The sequence below is a fragment of the Lepidochelys olivacea genome, assembly GCF_965140295.1.
Source record: "Lepidochelys olivacea isolate rLepOli2 genome assembly, chromosome: 11".
NCBI lineage: Eukaryota > Metazoa > Chordata > Testudines > Cheloniidae > Lepidochelys > Lepidochelys olivacea.
In genome coordinates this window covers 14,231,864-14,256,904 of record NC_140421.1, presented here as the reverse complement: position 1 = coordinate 14,256,904, position 25,041 = coordinate 14,231,864, and the positions used below count along the sequence as shown (strand labels likewise).

Below are 25,041 nucleotides of genomic sequence, written 5' to 3'. Positions count from 1 at the left end.
CACTTCTTTCATTGCGATTAACCCAGCTCTGTCTAGGGAGGGTCTGTGGTCTGAAGCATCCCTCTCACAATAGACGGAAGTTCAGTTTGGAAAAGTAACATTATCTGAAATTATACAAGGATTTTTTCTGTGCTCCTGCACTGAGCTACTTGAGACAATAACCCTCTGTATCATGTCCTATTTCAGGGCCTTTGACCTCTACTAGCTGCAGTGCCTCCATAGCTTGCCCACATTGCATCTGAAACCTGGGCCAACATATACTCCCACAGATGGTTCCAAGAGGAAGTGTTTCTGTTATGACCTAACGGTTGAAGTTCTGGAGAGGGCCAACAAATAGGCTCAGTACCAAAGACAGAGGGACGGACTTACAGCTAGAGTAAAAGCATGGTGAGAGGCAAGAGAAAAGGTCGGGCTGGCTGTACAGCTTAAGGATGGGGTTTCAGTGCAGGAGCAGGCATTTGCTTCACAGTTTCTGGAACAGGAATGGGGGCCAAGGGAGGTGGACAGAGCTCAGCAGAGAAAACTGAGAAGTGGTCATGTCATTCATAAGCTCATTGCATGGCCATCAACCTCCCACCAATTCCCCAGCACTGAAACCCCAACCCTCACCCTACAAGCACATCATAAAGCATTATTCCCCCTCTTCCCTTGGGCCATACAAGTCCATAATGTGGGACCACAATGCATCTTCTGCCTGGGTGCATCCAGCTACAGTAGTGCTAAGCAGACTTTCTGGCTGAGCATACTGATTCAGCGGCCCCTAGCTGTCATAGATCCAGTCAGGGGGAAATGGTTCACCTCTGGCTTCACAGAGATTGTGAAAAGCCCAGCAAGCCACAGTAATATGCACATTCTTGATGATCCTGGAACACAAACGGGTCTGTAAACATCTCCAATGGGATTTCAATCTGTCAAAAGCATATTTAGCAACCTGCTGAGAGTGTAATTAAACCATCTTTTGCCAGGGCCACTGAAATCAGGATACAGATTCATAAATCAAGGAAAGGGGGGGATTTGTGGGGGTCCCCCAGGATAATGGTGGGGGCAGTAACTCCACTGATGACAATGGCATTTGGTGGGACTAATGTCCCAGCCTGTCCATGAATGTAGATGCCTGAACAATGAAAAACCCTGGGATTGTGAACTTTCCCAATGTGGTCTACGAAGGCCTGCATAACAATGGAGTAATGGCCTTTAGAGTTTTCATGTGCTCTTTGAGGAGGACAAACAAGTCCCATCCATGGCCCCAGCACAGTTTGGAAACCTCATTCTCTCAAGGCCATGAATTACTTCAGGAATATCTTTTATGCCTGCCACCTTGGGGTAAACCACATGGCTGATTGCCTTGGAAACCTCTACCACCTCTTTACCCACAGTCGACTTTCTAACACTTAACATAGTCCTGTTTGAAATTCACACCTCCTGCAATTCACACCCCTATAGTCCATTCTGCAGCACAGTGCAGACAAGCCCTTACAGGGCCAGATTCGTTTCGGGGTTCTGGCAAGCCTTTACGCTTTCTCTTTTGCACTGACAGAGATAATTCCAGCTCTAATTTCTGGTGCAGAGAATCCATGTCTGTGACTTTTTTGTCATCCTAAACAAGCCAACGCATGTGTGTGTGTGTAACCTCACAAAGCCATGTGACCCCCTTTTTGGTTACTTATTGATTTAGTACATGGCTTACTTGCCTTCACAGTAATCCAGAAGTTCTTCTAAAGCTCAGTAACCCTGATCTTGTCCCTTTATTGACCACATTAACTGGCAAGGGGCTTCAAGGCCCCCCATGGCAATTTGTTCTGGTGGCTTGTGTTGTTGAACAGCTCACATTCTCCAATGGTTTATCAATATGAACATTTCCCCCTTCAGGACTTCCTTTGCCAGAAAACATTTCACCAGTGTGATGCTGTGAGAGAAAGAACAATTCATTTGCCCATTAGGCTATTTTCTCTATTGATGCAAATTGGTATAGCTCCATTGATTTCAATAGAGATATGAAGCTTTACACCAGCTGAGGATTTGGCCCAATTAAGACACACTTCTCCCCAGAATCTGCCTTTCTCCTAAAAGTAGCCCTATTGTCTTAATATTTTGATTAGACAAACGTAGAGAGCTTCCTTCCACCGTTCCTGCCACTGGATCAGACCTATGCCTGAGCAGGGTCCTATGCTGCTCGAATGGAGACATCACAAGCTCTCCTCCCATTAGAGTTCCATTGTTGAAGGGTGGATGGTAGCTGGTATGAAGCTGTTGCGTCTTCTCCTGTCCCCGCTGTTAGAGAGAGAAATAGGGCCAGCCTAGGAGTTGTGGTGGAGCTTGACTGGCAGAAGATGGTAAGAAAGAACAACTGTAACAACATTAGTACCACCGGACAGGCTGAATTCTGGAATTGAGCACAATACTAACAGATTGTGGACTCTGTCCTGCTGGGCCCAGTCCCATTGTCTTCATGTAAAAGATGTTCTTAAGAACCTACCCGCACCATCTTTAACTACCTTGGGGGACAGGGGAAGTCATGGCCCATATGCCTCCTATATGTACCTGAACAGCTCTACTCTACCCCTCTGACCATTGGCAGTGACCTCCAAGATCTTACATTTTCGTCTCCTGTGCAAGTCCTATGTGGAAGGCCCCACCCTGAAATCTCGTGGGTAAAATTTACTGATGTAAACATGGGGTGACCTCACTTGTGTTATCCCAATGGCATTGCCCTGGGGTAAGTGACAGAAAAATTTGGCCCTTTTGGTCATCTAGTTTTTAAAGTGTGCATTTAGTACTAATTCATTTTCTTTTAAAGAACACAACTGCTATTAATGGTTTAGGTGCCAAGGCTATTTGGCTATTGATTTACTGAGTCTGTTTTTTAATTTGCCTGTCAAAGATCTGGGGCCCACAACCACAAAAGTGTGTAGGTGTTGCAGTCCCCACCATCACACCACCTAACTTTTAAGCCCCTGTGAAATCACTGGAATCCACAAGGCCTGATTGAGGTGCCTAGGTTTGGTGTGCAATAGGCACCTGAGGCTGGGATGTACAAAAGCCAGAATACTAGGCAGGGAGTTGCCTAAACTAGCTAATGGGAGAGCTTTTACCTAAGCCCCACTCACCTCAGAGAGTTTGGGGCTTTCTCTGCTTATGAGCCATAACCAGGAGACTTTTGTGATAGTCCAGGTCTTGAACCCAGGACTGGAAGTCTCCAGAGAGCCACATCCTGGCCTCCACCCACTGTCTGCTGAAATTTTGCAGGCTGGGAAACTAGTAAGACTATAAATAGCCTCAGCCAAGGCACCACCCATGGGAACTCTGATTGGAGGATCACCTGGCTCCACTGGTTGGTCCAACTGTGCTCTTTAAGTCAGAAGGAGGCACAGGAAGTTTGTCAGAGCAGCAAGGTGATTTTGATTTCCTGTTGTGGCTGTATTAGATTCTGCTTGTGCAAGCTTCATCCCTGCCTTTGCTCTTGCTCCATGCTTGATCCTTGCTTCTCCTCCAGTTCCTGCCCTTAAGCCTTGCCTCCAGTCATCAGTTACTGGTCCTGACTCTGGCTTCACCCCTGGCTCGAGTAACTGGCAGTTGACTCTGGTGCTGACCCTTGTCTTCATGGCCCACGCTGGATGCCTGCTCTGCCCACTAGCCCTGACTCCTGCTCTGACTACTAGGCCAGCCTTCCTACATCCCAGTCCATAACACCTTCTCCTGGAGCAGGTGGTTTAGGCACCTAAACCATTTCTTGCAAGAATGGTGCCTTCCTAACTTCACACACACCAGCTGAGGAGACAGCAGCCTCCCTTATAACCTTTAGACCAATGGTTGGGGAATTCTTTCAGGATGTTGGAGACGTCAGTTCAATTCTTTCTCTGCCTGATGAGAAGGGATTTGCAGCGGGGTTCTTTACCTCTTAGGTGAGTGCCCTAGTCACTGAGATGTGGGTTATTTGATGTGAGAATCTCTTCTGTTGAAGAACATCCATTTTGTATTAAATAAAGATTAACTAGGTCAGAGAGTGATGATGACTCTATAGTCCAATGTTCTAGGGCCCTCACCTGAGAGGTAGGGAACCTCTGTTCAAATCCTTTCTCCTTATCAGGCAGAAGGGGGAATTAAACTGGGGTGAGTACTCTAGGCTAAAGGTTATAAATAGGCTTGGCAGAATTTGGTGGTGGTGGTTGGTTTTTTTTGGTTTTTTTTAGTGTTGATGGATAATGTCGATGTTTTGTTTTTTAGCCCTTTTTTATTTTTATCCATTTAAATTTGCACAGTTGCTGGAACTTATGGGGGCTTAGTCAATAATTAATGACAGTAGATATTTATTCAAAAAATGAAAGCTTTATAGCCATTAAAACACAATTTGTCATCATCACATGACAAAATATACACAGTAAATATCCTTAAATCAAGCTCTGCTATGTTCTCAAGCTGCATTTTTCTTACTTTACCCATACATTTTAATTATCAATGGAAATATATTTTCATTGGTTTGTGTGTGTCCAGTGAAATTGACACTTACTTATATTTACCAGTAAAATTCTAATTCTCCCAAGCCTAGTTATAAGGTGGGCCCCCTCTAGCTGTTTTGTGGTGCTCGGGCCCTGGAGACAAGATAAGCATTGGCCCATCTATCATTCCCCTGTTTGAGGATCCTACTGGGCTGAGATAGCTGTCTGGGCACCTGCCTGAGGGAGGAGCAGTGTGTGTGCCCAGAGGCAGAAACTTAAAGGCCTAGGAGAGTTTTACTGCAAACATTTTGGTGCCCAGTGAGTTGCGGCCCTTACAGGGTTAAGTGTTAGCTGAGTGGGGGTTGTGTGAATTGCAGTAGTGCCTAAATTCCTTTATGGATCCATGGTGCATACAGACCTCAGCAGCCAGGTAAAGAATCTTTTGGACTAAATTCTCAGTAGGCATAAATTGTCATCGTTCTGTTGGTTTCAATGAAGCAGTACTAGTTTACACTAGCAGGGAATTTGGCCCTTTAAATTTATACCCACAGTAATGCACATCTGCGACTGGGGCACCCAGAACACATTACAAGCTGAAATGGCCCATGTTGCAGTTGCTTTTTCTTGGGTTGTTAAGGGCTTGCTTTCAAATGCTTGTTTCTAGCGACATCTCGTGGTTTCCTTTAGGTACTGCAAGCAAACTATTACACATGCCTCTTTTTATTGGGATTCCTTACACTGCAGAAGCTTTATGAAAGTCAGTTTGTCTTTTGCGCTTCTCATGATACTTTTGCCCTTTTAGATGGGGTTGATGCATCATACAAATTGGCTCCCATATATTTTTGTGGCTAGGAAGTGAGTAAAAGCCCTAATTTCCTTGTACATGAACCTTAAGAGTGAGGATATCTCCAAACTTGATGACGGCAGGAATGGCCTTTTCAGTGTGTTTTAGGGGAAGGCAGATTTCCTTAGAGATTGCTTCTTGCATTCTAGAACACTAGACACACACAACATCTTGGTGCATTGGTGAGGTCAAGACCACGATACCATGCACCAAGAATTAACTTCCCCCAGAGGTTTCCTCACGGCTCACTTAAGGACAGGGCTGCACAGTCAGAGAACTGATCAAACAAAAGCCATCAGTGACAAATAGTGGCAGCCTTGGAAAAGCAAATAAACATTGCCACATGGAGGACAAAAGGGTATATTTAACTTTGATCAATCAAAAACCAGTGAGTAGGGAGAGAAATGTTAAACTTAGAGATGGTAATAAAGAAAGATGGGGCTTTAAATTTTTTCAGAAGTAGTGGATTGTGTTCCTTTAAATTAAACTATAGTTTTAAAAAATATATAAAGAAATGCCTATGTTGATTGGCAAAACTACTGAACAGTAATTTAACCAAGAGAGGCAATATTTATAAAGGACCCCTCCCTCCCACAGGTCTTTTCCCTGACTGTATCTATCACCAATGGTGATTTCTTTATCCCAATAATGCAATGGAAAGGCAGGTATAGTATAAACAAACAAGGTATTTTATTAAACAAACCACAGAACCATAAAACCACTCAGTAGTTAACACCTAATATTGGCAGTAAGCCAGGACCGCAGAACAAAGAAGTGGCTACAGAGAACATCAAATAATCAAGTACATCACCATCTCTGCAGAGACACACAGGACAGGTAACACCACAGACCACGGATCATGACTGGAACACAGACGACCACTGAAAAATGACAACAGGGACCACTTGGAACTTCACACAGGATCAGGAGGAACACCACACAGGACCAATGGAGGCAGGAACACGAGGATAGCCGGGCGGGTAAGTGAAGTCTTCTCCTCTTCTCTCTTGATGATAGTGCAAGCATGGCTGCCACTAGGGGGACAGCATTTGGTGCTGGGCGCACCATTCCTTCATAGTCTCTCATTGTCGGGCAGATCACCCATATCATGTGACTCTTTCCCGCCGCTATTTCTCCTGCCTTAGGAAACAAGTGAACAAGAATAGGGGACCAAAAATGGAGGGCAAACAACAGCTACGAAAATAAAAATGGTGAACTGGCCTAACATCTAATAATGCTAGTTTAGGGTTTGATTTGGCCATCGTTAGTCACACTGGGCCCGATACTAGCATTCATTCATGCTCAGTAGTACTTTGTTCCATGAGTCAATCCATTGGGACAAGCCATGGAGTAAGTTACTACTCAACGTGAATAAGTCTGAGATACTCCGGCCCACAGAACAGTATCTTATTACACGAGTAGCCTCACTGATTTTAGTGGACAGAGGTGCGATTCAGCGTGAGTTAGGGTGGCAGAATCAGTCCCATGGGGATTTATTCCGTTCTATTCTCTTTAAAATATTCAACACCCATCACTATGGTATCTGAGCTGGCAATGCTGTTTGCTGTAGTTCATTGTATAGCATGGGATTGCCTTCACATTGCACAGAAAATTCTGTTACATGTATTTTGACACCAAGTGGTTTTTTTTTAAAATGGGTTTCCCATGTACTGACACCAGCTCAGACTGTCTTGCTGGTAGCCAGCAGCGCATGTAAGCTACTTTGTCTTCCTTTCCCACTGGCTAATAACTTTCTTGGCACCAACTTTTCAACAGGTGGGATGAAATCTGACTGCTTCATTGCTCACGATGAGGAAAGATTTATGGCAAAAGACATGTTGCTTATGCTTTTATGGAAACTGCTATGTAAAGACATATAATGCGTTATGGCAAGGGTCCCACAAACTCAGAGAGAGCCTCAGAACAGCCTAACAAATGATTGTCCAACTTGTCATTTATATGCTTAAAATATGGGTGTAAAAACAGGATGTAAACTGAGATCACTGAAATGGCTCTGTAGCTAAATTTTCCATGTCTTTGATCATAGAATGCTCCATCACTCATCCAGGATTAGATAAGGTATTACAGATTTTAAAAAATAGTTTCCCAAGTGCACAGAACAATGTTTTGCTATTTGATTAGACACCACGCTGATCTGAGTCTCTTCAAGTAGCCATCAGCTCCTTGTCTTTGATTGCAAAAGGCCGCATTGTCCAAAACATAACTATAGCTTTTTCACATGAACAGGTCAGCAGATGAAGAACTCTGTTCCAAGGCCTTTCATTGAAGGTGCGCACCATTTACAGATGGTGTCCAGACTTTCAGATCCAAATCTTACCTGCTGTATTTGTGTTAATGATCTATATTCCTTGAATAACTTTATTTATTGTTACATTTTGAAATATATTAGATGGTAGAAAATCCACTAAGTAGAAAATCCACTACAGTGGCACATCCTTTCAATACAACAAATACTTTTTCCATTACAACCACTAACTATTATAAAGACTGATGAACTGTAAGAGACCAAATGAAACCTTGTAGTGTTGCCTATTAAACCTACGGAATCAGTCTATTGTTTTGTTTTGTCAGCTGGAATGGACCATCCCATTAACTCAAAGGCTGGCTTTTGATATGTTATTAGATGAATCACTAAAGTTGACTGATGACTGTCTATGATATATTAAGAATGGAACAACAGAATTCCTTGGGGTGGGAGAACAGATGTATTTCAGCAGAACTGGAAGTTGGTACCTAAGGGATACATCTGTGAGTAGTTAAGAAGAATATTAGTGAATGTTTGTGTTTATTTGGGAACAGGAAAAATTGTTGGTCAACTTTAACTGGTATCCAAAGGAACTGTAGTTTCACTAACAAGTGATTGTCACCGAAGGGGAGTAATCATCTTGTGCTGGACTGCAAGCTGATGTAATCCCAAATGCTAATGGAAGCTTTTGACACATCAGGGCAAATTAATCCCTGGGGTAACTCCAACACCAAGGATAAATTTGGGCAGGTCTCCCTCTACAGATGTGGACTGTCTGTGTGTGCTTTTCTTCTCTGAGGTCATCATGTTGCGCTCTGACACTGATCAGAGAAAAGGACAAGTAGTAGGTTTGGGTGAATATTTCCACATGTTGTAGCTAAATTTAGGGCCAAACTAAGATGCTTTCTCTATCTCCCTCTTAATTTATTATTTTGTCTCTGTTCACGCAAAATTGACAGTGAAATATTCATTTAAGAGGTCCCAATTAAAAGCAGAGGCAGTTATTAAAAGGGAGAAGGGGAACTGAATTCTAACTTCACAATTAGCTATCATGTCTCTTATAGGAACACTCATTCTGGGATGGACCAAAATATATCATGCCCTTTGCTTTTTAAAGCATTCTTTCAGTTAAGGCATGTGTCTTCCTTTGTGTCTGGAAAGCAAACATTATAGCCCGCTATGTTTATCATCGTCCTTCCATTGTTCAGTATTTGGGTGACATGTATGTTAAAAACATTTCTTCTGTCAGCTGGATCTCAGTCTGAATTTGAAATTCTGCATATCTCAGAACAGCATAAGCGCTATGCCTCACTGCAGTAACTTCATATTTATTAATCGCACTTTCATGGGAGAGTTGATCTGTATACTGGCCTATTTAGGCTACCTGCTGTGTGTAGTTCCTTACCTAGTTTATAGTCAACATATTTTTCTCCTTCATATTATGTTTGCAGTATCAGCATCAGCAGGGGGACTTAAAAACATTGCTTCATTTCCACAACTACTGCAACTGCTTCTAACTTGCTAATAATGCTACAATATAATCCTAGATACCACATGATAGAAGTGCCTTTGTCAGTCTTTTCACGGCTGTTCCACTTTTGTGCACCAGGTAGCAGCACCATCACCATTTCACACAGTGCACATGTGACCCCTCGTGTCTTGCTTGTTAAAGGCAAACACTGCTCTACTTCCACCTTCTAATGTTCATCTCTTTACTTGTATTCATCAGTCAAATTTATTTCTTTTAGCGATAATGTGACATTATTTACACAGATGTTAGACATTTTGGGGCCCTAGTACCAATTGTCCCTACCTCTCGTCAGCCCTGGCTATCTCTGTGGTATTGTATTCCCTTGAGCAAGGCAGCCAAGTCACAATTTGCTACAAACTAGTTAGAAGGACTGTGTTTAAATCCTTTGGGGAAATCCTTTATTTCAGCCAAGCTCACCACCTTGTGAGCCCCATTCAGCTCATTCCGTCTCCTCCAACCCCTTTTCAGATGGAACAGCTCTACTCTGTCAACACAAACACCCCCTCCCCCCCAACCTCCTCACTCTTTCCTTCTAGTCAGGATCCATACTGAGTGGCTCACTAACCAGTGACAAGAGGGAAAAACATTGGCAAAAGGCTCTTTGGAAAGTTGTGCTTCAACTTGGCTTCCTCATCTGTGTCTGGCTGCTTGTTAGAACCTCTGCAGACAGCCCTGGTCAGGATGAGATTCCAGGGGAATTTGGGTGAGTCTCTTTGCTGGGCCTACAGTCCAGAGAGAGCTCATTCTACTAATGCTGTGGTCTCTGGAGATGCCAGAGAATAATAATTCCTATTATTCACAGCATAGCAGCGATATGACCTGCTTATGTACACTCTACCAAAGCATAGCTCAGAATTATGCCAATCAACCGACATCACAAAATCAATAATGAACATACAACAAGGGGTCAGACTCTTGGACCCCATGTACTGAATATCTCCAGCACTTTGGCCTCATGTCTGTCTGTCTTTTCTCTGAGCTGTGTGTGTGCCCTGCTACAACCTCATCGATGTTCATCACACCTCACCTTCATGCCATCCATGAAAGAGCCCTCATAAAGGGACATAAAAGCCACACGCAGGTTTTGCTTAATATTATGGAGGAAACTTTTCTATCTAGTAAGCTGGATGGGTTAAATCTAGGGATGGAAGAAACTTATGCAATTCAAGATGCTGCAAAACTCTCAGACTAAGGTCTTGTCTACGTAGTTATATATAGGTCTTGGTTGACCTTGAGCCCCTTCCCAAGTGATACAAACTAAACCATAGAAAGACCCACTGCTGCTGGAATAAGAGTATCCTCATGAAGATTTTTCCTTCTCCCCATTTCCTTCTCCTTCATTTCACAATCTCACCTAAGTAGAACGTGACACCAGTAATGTTCAAGTAAAAATATCAAACCTCACAGGATTTCAGTGAGTTTGAAATTTAAGGGAACCCAGTTTGCCCTCCATAGATAATCCTTCCATTGGCTCCTGAGTCTGACCACCTATTGAGCTAATATGCCACAGAGTCCTTGGGAATGGCAAGACTCAGATGGTACTACTCCTGGAAGAGTAGTATATCGTATATCTTCTTTGGGAATTACATTCTCAACCCAACACTTACCAAGGTTAGTGAACCAACTAGACAGCTGTATCAGGCATTTAGCTCATTAGGCAGTAGAGACAGAAATGCTTTGAAGACAGGATTTGTAATGCACAAAAATGCCAACTAGTTCTTAATCAATGCCACCAGTAAACATAAGGAATGACTTACGCCTCTTATTGCTTTGCAGTTGAATGTGGCCCACTTTATTTTCTTTTTGAGGTATCCTCTTTGGTTTCCACATGAAATATCCATCCCGTATTCTGTGTTGCTGTTCTTCCCCTGCATTTTCAAGGTCCCTGATTCACATCAGCTAAACAGTATGGTGCGAAGTAAGTGCCTGAGCAAGTAAGATTTTAAGAGTGCACCTGCAGATTGTCACTGCATTAATGGGTCTACTGCTGAGCCACAGGAAGAGAAGGGAAGAAGGAGGCTGCAGCCTGCTTCTCGTCATGGTTTCCTGCTGAAAATGATTATGAATAAGCTTCATTCCTTGATTAACTTCACAGCTTCATACAAGCGAAAAGAACTGGGGAGAATGCAACTGTAGGTCTGGCGTCTCCTAGTTAAAGCCGCTGACTTTACTTGCTGTACGTTGCTGTGATTCATTTCTGGGAGCTTGGTGGCGTCAAGCCTTTGAAAAATAAGATCTCTGGAAATAGAGATGATGATGATCGTGCTAAAGGAAAAGAAGTCTGGACAGTCAGGGTCTGATCGTCTGCTGGTGTAAATCAGTGTGGCTCCATTATGCTCAGTGGATTCGGACACTGACAGCTGGGTTTGTATTTAAATACAGGTTTGCATTTAACAATGTGCAAGCTGTACAGTCAGTTTTTAATGCCCGCTTTCCTAAAAGAATGGATGTTAAACCCATTCCAGCCCAGCTCAGCAAAGCTGATTTAAGAGTCCAACGTAGAGGCAAATGTATTATTTCCTTGTATTTGTTCGCCTCCATGCTTTGGGCCCAAACCTGTCAGGTACTGGGCACCTTCAACTTCCATTGAAACCAATGTGAATTAATCATCACTTTGCAGGACGGGGCCCCTTAAAATAAGGGAATTAGGCTTTATTTATAGTTCCATTTGCCCCGTGTATTTGGGCAGTGATATTTCACAGATGAAGATTAAAAATGATCTCTAGGTTTTCACCTTCAGAAAATACATTTTTATTTCTGACCAGTTTTTCCATAGAGAAACTTTCACCTAGAGAGAGACACTTAATTACTGACAACATGAAGAACTTAATTGGAAGGGTTTTCTAATGAATAAACTCAGAAAACTTTTGGCATTTCCAAAAACCAGGGGCTATGCACAGCACTAACTGGGGAGCCACCGGTTGGCTACATATTTTACCTGCAACTATCATTTCCATAATAATGGCATTTGCCACCTTGATTGGCCATCCTCAGAATGCCTCCCCATAGTAGCCACAAAGGATATAATTTGGCAGGTATTTTTGGCTAGTTAAGTGATGTTACTGACTTTGTATGAAGGTTGTGGTATAGAAAGAGTCTATAGTGGTATCACAACTGCAGGGGTGAACTTTTCTGTATTAAAACTTATCAGAGCATCAGAGGAACATGGTAGGAGTCAACATGCCCGCGCTGGGCTTTTTCAGTTCCTGCCAATGACTATCTGTAAGAAAAGCCAAGGCATATGTGCACAGACCTGCTTGCAGTGAAAAATCTAGCTGTGATTAGAGATGGGTCCAAACCAAAGCACTAGTTCTTAGTATCCCTAAACTTTGGGTGTGTGGTCTGGGGAGATTTGACATCCAGATCCAAACTGTGTGGTTCGATCCTCTCTATGTGTAGCTACAGGTAAACGGCCATCTAGTATTGTACCACAAGATGGAGCAATTACGATGCTACATGTCAGGCAGCTTGTTAAATGAATCGCTGGTCCATGAGGCACAGAGGAGCTGTTTTCATTTGTCTCTAGCTGCTAATGATCCCAGAATCATTAGTAGGCTTAATTGCTTCTCCCCCCGCACCTGGACCCAAGATCGACGTAGTCCATGTAGGGGTAAAACCCACCACCACATCCCCTTGTGCGAGCACGTAGTTCTAGTACGAATCAAGGGCTGTGTCCACACTACAGCTGATGTTGGCATAATTATGAATAAATCACCCCCTGAGCGACATAAGTTACACCCACCTAAGCGCCAGTGTGGACGGTGCTATGTCGCCTTCTCCTGCCAGTGGAGCTGCTGTGACTCGCGGGAACTAGGATAGTTACGTTGACAGGAGAGCTCTCTCCCCTCGGCTTGGAGAAGCGCAGCTGCTTCAGTGCAGATGCGCCGCTGCAAACTCTCTAATGTACCATGCCCTATTCTGACCAAGCGCCCACACTGCAAAGAAAAAACTGCGGCACTGAGTGTCCAAGCCGGTCACAAATACAAAGGGCAGGGTAACCACCCTTCCGTCCACAGTGCTATAAAATCCCTCCTGGCCAGAGGCAAAACCCTTTCACCTGTAAAGGGTTAAGAAGCTACGGTAACTTCGCTGGCACCTGACCCAAAATGTCCAATGAGGGGACAAGATACTTTCAAAGCTGGAGGGGGGCAGGAACAAAGGGTCTGTCTGTCTGTGTGATGCTTTTGCCGGGAACAGATCAGGAATGCAGCCTTACAACTCCTGTAAAGTTAGTAAGTAATCTAACTAGAAAATGCGTTAGATTTGCTTTTGTTTAATGGCTGGTAAAATAAGCTGTGCTGAATGGAATGTATATTCCTGTTTTTGTGTCTTTTTGTAACTTAAGGTTTTGCCTAGAGGGATTCTCTATGTTTTGAACCTGATTACCCTGTAAGGTATTTACCATCCTGATTTTACAGAGGTGATTCTCTTACCTTTTCTTTAAATAAAATTCTTCTTTTAAGAACCTGATTGATTTTTCATTGTTCTTAATATCCAAAGGTTTGGGTCTGTGTTCACCTGTACCAAATGGTGAGAATTATTATCAAGCCTTCCCCAGGAAAGGGGGTGTAGGCTTGGGGGGGATATTTTGCGGGAAGACGTCTCCAAGTGGTCTCTTTCCCTGTTCTTTGTTTAAAACGCTTGGTGGTGGCAGCATACTGTTCAAGGACAAGGCAAAGTTTGTACCTCGGGGAAGTTTTTAACCTAAGCTGGTAAGAATAAGCCTAGGGGGTCTTTCTTGCAGGTCCCCACATCTGTACCCTAGAGTTCAGAGTGGGGAAGGAACCTTGACAGAGCCTGAGTCAATTGACTTGGGCTTTTGGGGACCAGGCTGCGGAGCTACAAATAGCAGTGTAGACGTTTCTGCTCGGGCTGGAGACTGACCTCTGAAAGCCAGTGAGGAGGAAGGTTCTTGGAGCCCAGGCTCCAGCCTGAGCGCGAACATCTACACTGCTGTTTTTCGCCCCACAGCCCAATTCCTCTCCTCACCTCCTCCCCCTGAGTCAATGGACCTGGGCTCTGAAAGTGAACAAAAGGGTGCTGGGGGAGCAGCCCCACTCTGTCTGTCAGCTCAGCCACTCCTTCCCCACTGCTTTGCACCTTGTGCAGCCATCCACACCGAAACATACTTCATGCCAAACAAGAGTACAATGCAAACCTGCACATCCCCTTTGGGACTCCACAGCAGAAAATCAAGCCCTTGGTGGCTGGCAATCAGCAGCTCGTATCCTCACAGTGTAAGGTAGGTTTGGTGATACACTTAGTACATATTTTTATAGAGTGCTCGTGCTGATGGCCTGCGAGGTGAATCGAGCAGCACATGTGCTCAATTTCAGGGAGAACCGCAAATTCTTTGGGAATTCTCATCTATATTTGTCAAGTATGTCATTGCTCATATACGCAATGACACCACTGGCCAACGAATATCTCCATACAGCTCTCTGCTGACATCCAGCGGCCCATTCCATTGTTAGATGATGCCATTCAACACGTGATGTGCATGGCTGACAGTCCCAGCAGAGAGATGAGGGAGTGAATGAGCCCAGAGACCTTTTCTCCTCCCTCAGAGATGATCCCTCCACTTCAGGGATGAGACACGATGGTGGGCAGTGTGGCGAACACTGATTTGCCACTGCTGCTTTCATTCAGCTGGGTATTTTAGGATAGGAAGCTGTGTATTTGACTCCTTCCCTGGGAATAGGACTTTCAGGGAGAAGCTGCTATCTCTTTCAATGGACACCCTCTAAGTAAATAAATAACAATATCCCAGGAAGGTAAATAGAAGATACCCCAGTCCCACCCCTCTCCTGTCACCTGCCCCACTCATTCACATTATCTCATGTTTGCCTCATCCCACTCTTTCTTCCCATCCCCTGTTTTCACTTATCTTCCCTTTCTTACATATTTTTACTCCTCCTTCCCTTCTTGATCTCTCTATCTTCTTCTCCCTTTTACCTCGGTCTTTTTCTCCATCTAACTTTCTCCCCAGCAACTCTATGGTTAAACGTTTTATAAAGTTATGGGGCCCAAAAGCCCAGATCCTCAAAGTTACCTAACTCCCATGCCCTATGAGGGCGAGAATGAAAAGAAAGAGGCTGGTCATTGAAAGAGGTGATGAATAGAAAAGACATGGTAGAGCTATACAAAGTAATGAATGGTAGAGAGAAAGTGTATCACGTGCTCCTGCTTCTCCATGAAACAAAGATAAGGGGACATCCAAAGAAACTGAAAGACAATACATGCAAGCCAAATAAAAGGATACACTTTTTACCCAGCATGTAATTGACCTAAGAAACTCACTACCACATATTACTGGAGATTAATAGGATTCAAAAAAGATGTAGACATTATAATGAGAACATCCTACACTTACATGCGATAGACTAATGTCTTATTTTAATTTTTAATAAGGGTTATACACCTTAATTCTTCAGGACATAAGCCAACCACTGACTGCTGGGGGCTGGAAGGAAATCTCTTCTAGGTGTTGACCACTGCCGTTACTTGCTTCTTCTGCTGAAGCATCTGTTACCAGCCATTGTCTGAGAAAGGATGCGGACTAGATGGACCACTGGTGTAATTTGTAAGGCAACTCCTATTCTCCTGTGTTCACCTCTTGCTCACACGCTCAGGGCTGAGAAGGAATTTTCCCCCAGGTCAGATTGCCAGTGACCTGGTAGGGGTTTGCCTTCCGCTGCGGGGGGGGGGGGGTGCAAGTTTCTTGCCAGGATTATCAGGGTATATTTTACTTAAATTCCCTGCTTTTATGGGGGCTTTGAGCACTGGTGCACCTCAGTCCCTCCTATTCTCTGACTGTGGCATATAATAGTCTGGCCTCCTGTGGGCTGTAATACTTTGGTTTAATTTCAGTTGTTGGGTTTAGTGTGTGGTGGTGACCTGTGATATACAGGTGGTCAGATTAGATGATCTGTTGGTCCCTTCTGACCATAAACCCTATGACCTCTCCATCCGCCCCCAGTATCACTCAGCATTTGGGAGAATGGAAAAGTGGCCTGTCTCTTTCTGCTTCCCAGGCTCCAAGTCTGGGCTTCTTTACAGACCACTTCCACACCACCTGGAGACTTGGGTTCTTCATGGCTGAGTGTATGGAGATGTGGCCATACTCCTTCTACCACCTGCACTGCAGGGTGGACTCCTGGAACACATGGTCTTCAAGCTGGTTGCTTTCATGCAGCTAGTAGCATGTTGCTGCTTGTGCTTCAGGGATGAGTTTTTGGAGCGTATTTTTCACCCTGGATGCCGCTATGAGGAAAAGGCTGTCCTCCCTATGGAGCCCATTCTCTGAGCACAGGCTCATCTTGGTTGGCCCCAAGCAGAGGTGATTGATCTGCTGCTGCTGCCCTTACTCCAGGAATGGGATCAGCAAACACAGGGACTTCCCTGGCTTTTGCTCATAGCAATTCCCTTCTGCTGCCTTTCCTGGGGATGGTCTGCTGGAGTACAGATGCTGCTGACCCTGGGGATGGTCTGCTGGAGTACAGATGTGCTTGATGGCCTCCCCGGATGGACTCTCAGAGCACAGACTTGTCGATGCCTTGACAGTATCCTGGCTCAGCGATGAGCTGGGGTATCATCCAAAGATTGTGTAGGGTTGCAGAATGGCATTAATTGCTGCCTATGTGGTACCTGCCCTGTGGATAAAATCAGAGACTTCAGCCCCAAGGGCTGTCAAACTGGTGACATCATTAAGGTGCTCGTTCTGCTCCTAGTCCGGCATGGAGCCTGCTGCCACGCCTTCCTCCGAGGCCTCCCCTATGACTGGCAACTGTTTTATGTCCACCAGAGAGGTCTCCTCTTAGCTGCTGATCTTCTACTGGGACATCCTCAGGACCTCACTGAAACCCTGCTGCAAATCCACGTTTTCCTGTGCTGGGGGAGACTCCTCAATGTTCAGGAGGTTGGTCCCAGCTGGTATTGCTGCCTGACCAAGGTGAGGAGGTCATGCCTAGTGGCTGGTACAGGAGTCAAGCCTACTGGTCAGAGCAGGAATCAGGCCCAATGGTACAACAGGAGTCAGCAGCCAGGAATCAGAGCCCAGGGTCAGAACTAGAGTCAGAGGGCAGATGCCAGAGCTGAAGTCAGGAATCAGAGCTGAGGGTCAGAGCCGGGTTACCTGGCATCAGGTATGAGGCAGGGGCAAGGCTGGAACAAGGTAGGAGTGGGAGCTATTGCAGCTGTGGGCGAATGGTTTGAACAGCCACTGAGCTGCTGCTGCTGGATTTAAGAGCCGGTCTGTTGACTCTTACCACCAGTCAGGTGGTGTAGCTGATCAGGCAGCTTACTACACGCCAGCTGTGTTTGTTGGGTTGCCCTGAGACTGACTCTGCTGCAGACCATAATTCCTGACAGGCGTCTCTGGATGACCTCCTAGACTGTGGCTGGTGGGACTGCCCACCTCTTGTCTCCCCTGCCTTGTGCTCCAGGAGGTGAAGGACACCCTGTCTCCTCCCTCTCTTGAATATCTCCTCTGAGGAGAAAACTCAAGAAGGAGGTTTTCTACTATGGTGGAGCCATTGTCTGTTCCCAGGTCATTCCATGTCTCCAGGCAGAGGTCCTCCAGACAGTGTCCATGGATTCTTTGGGCTCCTTAGCAGAGCAGTGACCGTTGTCCAGGGTTCTCTGCTCAGTGTCCCCATCACATTCCCTTGTTTCACACCTTGGATCCCATTTCTGTTTTATCACTGGTTGACCCCTTGTTTAGCTGATTCATCACTCTGTGGGCCTCCCACATTTGAAGGAGTGGGTCTTTTTTTGTGGTGAACCCCATCCACCCTTCCAAGATTTCAGATAGGCTGGTGAAAGCATTACGGCACAGGTCCTGCATCCCTGAAGTCAACAGGAGCTCTGCATCAGTGCCCTCATCAGCAGAGCACTTGAGTATGAGCTAAATTTAAGCATTGAGTAATCCCATCCCAATTCAGCAAAACACTTCAGCGCATGCTTAACCTTAATTGTCTGAACTGACTTCAGTGTGACATAAGCACCCTGCTTCAGTGCTTTGTGGAATAGGGATGGGATTACTAAAGTGCATAAAATTAAGCACTTGTTTAAGTGCTTTGCTGAGTGGAAGTTCAAGGGCCAAGAGTTGAGATGCAGATCACCTCCAGAAGGATGCTGAATGGGAGCAAGGGCAGCTCAGTGGCTCGCAGGATTGGGCCCTAAAAGAGGAAGAAAAGAAAATGCCCTAAGATGCACATTGAAATGATTTGTCATTGAGTATATTTGTGGACAAATTCAATGTTGTCAGTAATTTTCATCCTGACTCAACAGCTCACAATTGTTACCCCGCATTACTCAAGTTGTTTATCTATGGGGCAGTATTTTGCTAGAGAAGAGAATGGAATTGCATTGCAGTCACATAGAGCAGCTAGTTAATTAGACCACAGATGTCCAGTCAGTTTGAAGTCACCAAAGATAATAGGGGTAACAGTTGGGCAGAAGCAGCAAAGCCATGCGCATTTTCACACTGGTAAAGTGGTACCTTTTTTATTTTAAGACTGTGATAGAAAAACTACAGTCAGCATCAGTAAAGAAAGTGTGCCCGACCTGGCATTTTATTTCTAGATAGCTTAGGAGATGAAAGCATTCACCTGTGACTGGTTTATTACTGTCCCCAGCCACCCCAAAATGAAACATCACATACAGCAGTTTCTTCTTTATTGCTTTACTATTGCACTCACTTGTGTGTTGTGAAATGCTGGAACTAACGTCAGCGGCAAGGGCTGGGTTTTCTTTGCCATGCAGCTACAAAGCCAGCCTATAAAGTTTATTGACTCGGGAAACTTAAAGACACTTTAACGGAGCTCTCCCCAGTCCCCACAAATATTGTGTATTGCTGCAGAGAAGGAACAGTTTTCATGGATGTGTTGGTCATAAAGTCCTAAATGACCTGGGTCCTGCCTGCCTTAGAGACCAACTCTCTTCCCATGACATACTGCCACAGTAGCCAGCGGGGGTGCTCTAGCTAGATCTCCCTATTTATCAAAGAGACCAGGGCTGCCATAAGAGGGTTCTCTGTGACAACTTTAGGCTCTAGAACATGCTACCCGCTGCATCCAAAATAGCCCACATTTGACCTTCCAGGAATGCTGTTAAATTCTTTGACCCAGGCTTTTGAGGAAGGATGAGGGTAAGTTCCTGCGAAGGATGGGGGCTAAAGGGCTTCTCCATTTTGATTAATCGGCTGTCTGAGGTAAATTGGCTTATTGACTGCTGCTTGCTAGTGGGGTTTGTTTACCTGTATAATAGTATTTATTTCCACTGCGTGCTTATGGTTGGTGTTATAAGTTTAATTATCGTTAGGATGCTCAGAGCTTCTCTATGGACTTTTCTTAAATCTACAGTAAATTAGATAAATGCATATGCATCCTCCACTAAAATTAAGCTTCTACAACTGAGTCTGACTTGATGTGCTTCCACTTTACTAGAAAACATTTTGAACTCTTTAATTTTCTTAAAGTAAAAAAGACATCAGGAGGTAAATTTTCTAAGAACCAAGCACGGAGTTATCTGACAAATGCACTCAGCATTAATAGGATTTATGTGGATAACTCCTTCCATGCTACAGTGGGAAATCCAGCCCGGAAAGCATATTTCCTTTCAAATGCCACTCTAATCCTATTTTCAGCCTTTATTTTATTAACTCCATATTATTTTTTGTGCTGCATCCCTGCTGGAGTAGAATCTATATGATATCTACATTTGACCATACTGTAAGGGTGTCTTTACCCCCAGTCTTGTTTTTATTTCCTTTTCTCTGAGGAAATCACTTCAGTTTTATTAGCTCTCTGCTGATCAGTACTGGTGTTATTGCATTGCAGTAGCATCCATTGTCCCCAAGCAGGGTCTGAGCCTTTGTACTATAGACTGATACAAACACGCTGTAAGAGACAGGATGTGTGTTCTAAAGGCCCCCACATACACAGTGCAATGTCACTGCACACCTGCAACATCTCTACACAGACATCACGGCACTGACCAGGCCCACTGTGACGCTGTGTCTTTTTCATGCAGTAGAGATACAGTGCTCCGCTAACCATCCTAGACTGATGAATGGCACCTTCCTTCCCAAGCTTACAGATTTTATAGAGAATGATTAGCTTGTGATTTACATCTCTTTGATTTATATGATAGAAAATTATGGGATTGGATAGTTCAGGGGCCTGAAGGCTTTTACCTCGGCCATTTCAAAACCAGCCCAAGTGGTCCACAGTGGCTGAAAGGTCTTACTAGTGTTTAGTGTATCATTTGCAGTGAATCATTTATTCAGTGAATTCAGCCTCTTTTTCAGCTCACGGAATACCCTCAAGCTGATAGCAAGCTGCTATTTGAAGATTTTGGGAGTATGTTTTTACTCCAGTAATTGGTGAGAAACAGTTCCCCGTGAGTTTTCAGATACCTGAAACCTGTAATATAAAAGATGAGCTGCTTAGTTGTGACTGGCCACATACATCACATGATATTACTTCTGTTCCCTGGCTGGGTGAGATTCAGGGCCTATAATAAGGACTGAAGAAGCCATGATGGTTTTGAATCTCTCAGGGAAAGGCAGCAGTTTAGGGAGACAGAACTGATAAGCCAGATTGGGGAATTTTAGCAATTTTTAAACCTTTTTCTGTCTGGATTCCTTCTCCCGCTGGCCCCTAAGGAATTCCCAAACACACAAGCCAGCTGCATAGGATGTTCACTGAGGCCAGGATTTATCCAATAGCATAAGTGCCCTAAAGATAAGAGGCCACACGGTGTGGATTAGCCAGGTAACATGCGAATACTGTGGGCAGGTATCAGGGCCAGTGCAAATGGCACCATGCTCCCCACTCAGCACTCTCAGCCTGATCACGGCTGCTCAGAAACAACCTGGGCTAGGGCACCATGGTACCCTACTGTGTCCTGAGGGCAAGGACAGGCGGTGACATGCTCCCCTTTTAGATGGATCCCAGGCAAAGAAGAGACATGCAGGGGTGGGGAAAAGGTGTAAATATTGTCCTACCTCCTCTGTGCCAGCAGAGTTGGCTGGATGTAGAAGGACAGCACATGCCGCATCCCCTTAAAAGGAGAAGCAGCAGCTGGACTCCTTGTGCCTTCCCAGTGTGTTGCTTCTCCATCCTGCCTCCAGCTCAGGACAGCGTCTTGATGGCACAACAGAGCCCTTTGTCTGGGGGAGGAAGAACGGGACAATGGGAGAGTGAGCTAGTGACTAATAAGACCAAGCTGCTCCAGGTTTTTGATGTCACCTGATAATTCTCCTCTTGTTATTGGACTAAATCTTTCTATTGGCATGTAGCCTTCAAGTGCTGCCTGCTGGCAAGCGCCCAGGCCCCACGTCCAGGCCTGTTTCCAGAACATTGATTGGAAATCATTAGAGAGACAAAAGAGTGGCTGATGGACATTGATGAGAGGGGAAGAGAAAATTATCTCATGTCTGGCCTGGGAAGAATTATAACTGAGTTTGCTTCTGAAGAATAAGAAAACGGGTTTGCAAAAGGAAAAAGATAGTTATGTGTTGAATATAGCTGAGGTAATGCCAAATGCTAACTGAGACTTAACTGCCACGGCCTGTCTCTACAGGAGTATATCTACAACATCTCTATTTACAGCGGGGCACCAATTCTTTGACACATGCCACCAGAATAGCTGCCAGGCACAAACAGATCACATTAGATTGGGCAAATAGACGACTTTTCTTCTCTGCTATATTAAGCAGAGGAGAGCGGGACACTGGGTTTTCCAGTTTGTGAGAAATGCTGTGATTCTGAAAAACCATTCATTCTGAAATGGAACAAAACTAAAAAAAAAAAAAAATTGAAATGTCCCACAAAGTCAAATTCTGAATATTTGTTTATTTGGGGGTCACTCAAAATGTTTTGTTTTGATCAAATTAAAACATTTTGTTTCAATTTCACCCTTTAAAAATGTTTTTACATAAAGGAAAACCAATGAGTTTCATTTCAAAAAACTCAAAACTTCATTCAGAAAATGTCAAAATAGGATATTTCAATATTCCTGAAATGCTTTGAGTCATTTTTTTCTAAACAAAATGTTGTCAATCTGCAAGTTTTTCTAAATGTATGAATTTCAGTGAAAAGCAATTTGACAAAATTTTTCCAACCTACTCTAATAAGAAACATTTCATTATTGCATAATATAAACTCTGTGCCAGCCTAGAGCCACTGTTGTACTATTTGACTAGACATGTTTGTTTCTACTTATTTTGTATTTTATTAATCTTGTCCTAGTTTCTGTAAAATTGCCGGTAAAATATAGTTTTGTTTAAGAGCACTTACACCGGGTCTCAAAATCATTTGGGACATTTATGGGCCCGTGTCTGAAAGAGAGGAACTGAACCTGGACATGAGGAGTAGGCTTGGGTATTGTAATGATGTGTTTAATTACAGGTTTTAGAGTAACAGCCGTGTTAGTCTGTATTCGCAAAAAGAAAAGGAGTACTTGTGGCACCTTAGAGACTAACCAATTTATTTGAGCATGAGCTTTCGTGAGCTACAGCTCACTTCATCGGATGCAATTACAGTGAGTTATTCAGTAACTAGTTGTCTGTGGGCACTTTCCAAGCAAAGTGTACTCTGTTTCAAACCAAAGAGACAAAACTAGAACATGAGCTCTACGGAACTGCTTTAAGAGTGTCCACAGAAGGGTTTGCACTGCTTTAACAAAACCAGTTTAAAAATCAGTGGAAACCTAGACAAGTCTTCAGATTAGACTCAGCACTAATCCCCATCAGGAGGTCTTGGGTCACTGGATAGCTCTCGGGAGCAAATGGACAGCAAAAGGGACCACGGAGGTGTGGCATTAAAGCCTTTAAGTGGCCTCTAATCTAGTGTCTCAGGTTGTGTGTGCAATTGAGGTACACAAAATGAGTGCACACTTTTGAAAATTTGCGTGCAAATCTTTATAATGGGCTGAGCTAAAGCCCTAGTTCTAATTTCTCACTCAGCCTTCCCCAGAATGCATGAGCGTTTAAAATCTAGATCAGGGTCTAAGTTTTGTGACTTGAGCCTTACATATGGTGTTTTTTGGGGGGAAGTATATCTCCTGTGAGTGATTTGGCTTTACTGTCCATACACAAAGAAAGTCTCTCTTTTATTCTCTGTGTTTAGACAGTCAGTCTGACATTGACTATATTTATGTCTGGCACATACATTTATTGGCATGTTGACATCTCTTTTTATTTTGCCTGCAGTAGGGCTACTCCAACAGTCTGAAATCACTATAACAGAACATTTAAATACTCTAATTTATAGAAGGGGGAAGGGAGATCAAAATCACTTTTTTCCCCGAAAGTGGGACCACATTTTACAGGATTATCTGATTTCTCATCTCTACACATTTCTCGGCAGAGATTCACTCCAAGCAAATCTCAATCTATCCACTGAAAATCAATCCATTTGTAATGGGACTAGCATGATTTCATAAGCAGACTCTTCCAAGCCTGAGATTTAAAGGCATTATGCTGCCAAAGTCCTGTAATGATTAACACGTGTTGTGCTGGTCATACTCCCTCAACTACACACCAGTGAAAGCTGCTTACTGGCCTGCTAGGTTTCTCTGCAATTTAATTAAAATAATTAACGAAGCACAAAACAGCAGATAATGGGCATACATAATTGATCATTAATACATACTTACAGCCTGGCCCTGAATTCCTTGCAAACCCACTTGGGGTGTGGATGCAAAAGTGGTAAGAGTTGAGCTTTTGGCATTGTATCCAATTGACTGCATTGATCCAGATATTCCATTTATTTAGGCCCGGGACTTGGGTGTATGTTGAACTTCAAGCACACGAGTGCTCCTATTGATTGCAGTGTTTAAATGCTTGGCTGGCTCAGGGAGTTCACTATGGTGCACAGGGTGCTGGCCCCTCTGCACCATTTAGGTCCTACAATGGGCTGACTGAGGGGATGTAGACAGAGCAAGTGCAAACAAGATGCCTCTTGCACCCCATGCGGACTGCAAATGAGGACTATGCAATGGTGCTGAATAGGCTGGTGTGGAGATGGCTTTGCAGAGGGTCAGGGAAGAGCTCGCAGGAACCACCACAGCTACGTGAATCTAGTGGCCCAATCCCCCTCGTCACACATAAGGGATGCAGAGAGCAAGTCACCAGGGACACCGGGTTCAGGAGAGTGTGAATTCTGCCCCCACACTGAGTCCCCTGCACCAAGCCAGAGCACTTGGGGTTTGTGTGCGAAGAGGTGACTTACACTTAAAGGAGTTCTGCTTCACCAACGAACTGATCTAAAGTCCACTGAAGACAGTGGAAAGTCTCCCATTGACATCCATGGGCTTTGGATCAGGCCCTGAATCCTTGGGGCTGCACGTGACTTGGAAAGGTTAAACACTGTGCAGTGCAGGTGTTTACATCTGCTAAGCTAATTTAAACACAACGGTGAATATAAATCAGCTACTTCCATGTCGGATTTCTCAATCCCATCAAAAGCACTGTACTGAATCACAAATATCAGACTCCAGTTAATAAAGGTAAATAATGACAGTCAGATCTTATTATTTTATGGGGCTAGAGTTAAATATTTGACCAATAATGAAAACATGATTCCCCACCCCAATTTCTTTAATGTGTCTTTTTAAGTCTTGTTTTCTTTGTTAGAACAGAGGGACTTTATTTGGGTTCTTTTTTAAGCTGTCAGCCTCTGTGCGTTGAACCACGTTTTTACTTTATTTATTTCTGGATTACTTCAGTACTCAGAGCTGCAGCCCTGGACCTGGGCCCCATTATGTGAGGTGCTATCCAAACGCAGCACAAAAAGATGGTCCCTGCTCCAGAGATCTTACCATCTAAATTATAATCAACTCAGCAACGAACATAGGTTGGCTTGGCCAAAGGTGCCTAAGGGAATTACAACCAATGGGAGTTGAGCACCTGCCTCCCTTGGGTACTTTTGAATGTCGCAGCCTTCAGGGCTCTACA

The 25,041-nt window shown here is 44.1% G+C and overlaps 1 protein-coding gene across 1 annotated transcript in view; it reads left to right on the top strand.

Moving 5' to 3' along the window:
• Positions 1-327: 327 nt before the first annotated feature.
• MARCO (macrophage receptor with collagenous structure) overlaps positions 328-25,041 on the top strand; it is a 65,530-nt gene continuing 40,816 nt past the window's right edge. The window contains exons 1-2 of the mRNA XM_084643142.1: positions 328-387; positions 6,103-6,260. The gene's annotated coding sequence lies outside the window, so the exon portion shown is untranslated. The remainder of the gene's footprint in view (positions 388-6,102; positions 6,261-25,041) is intronic.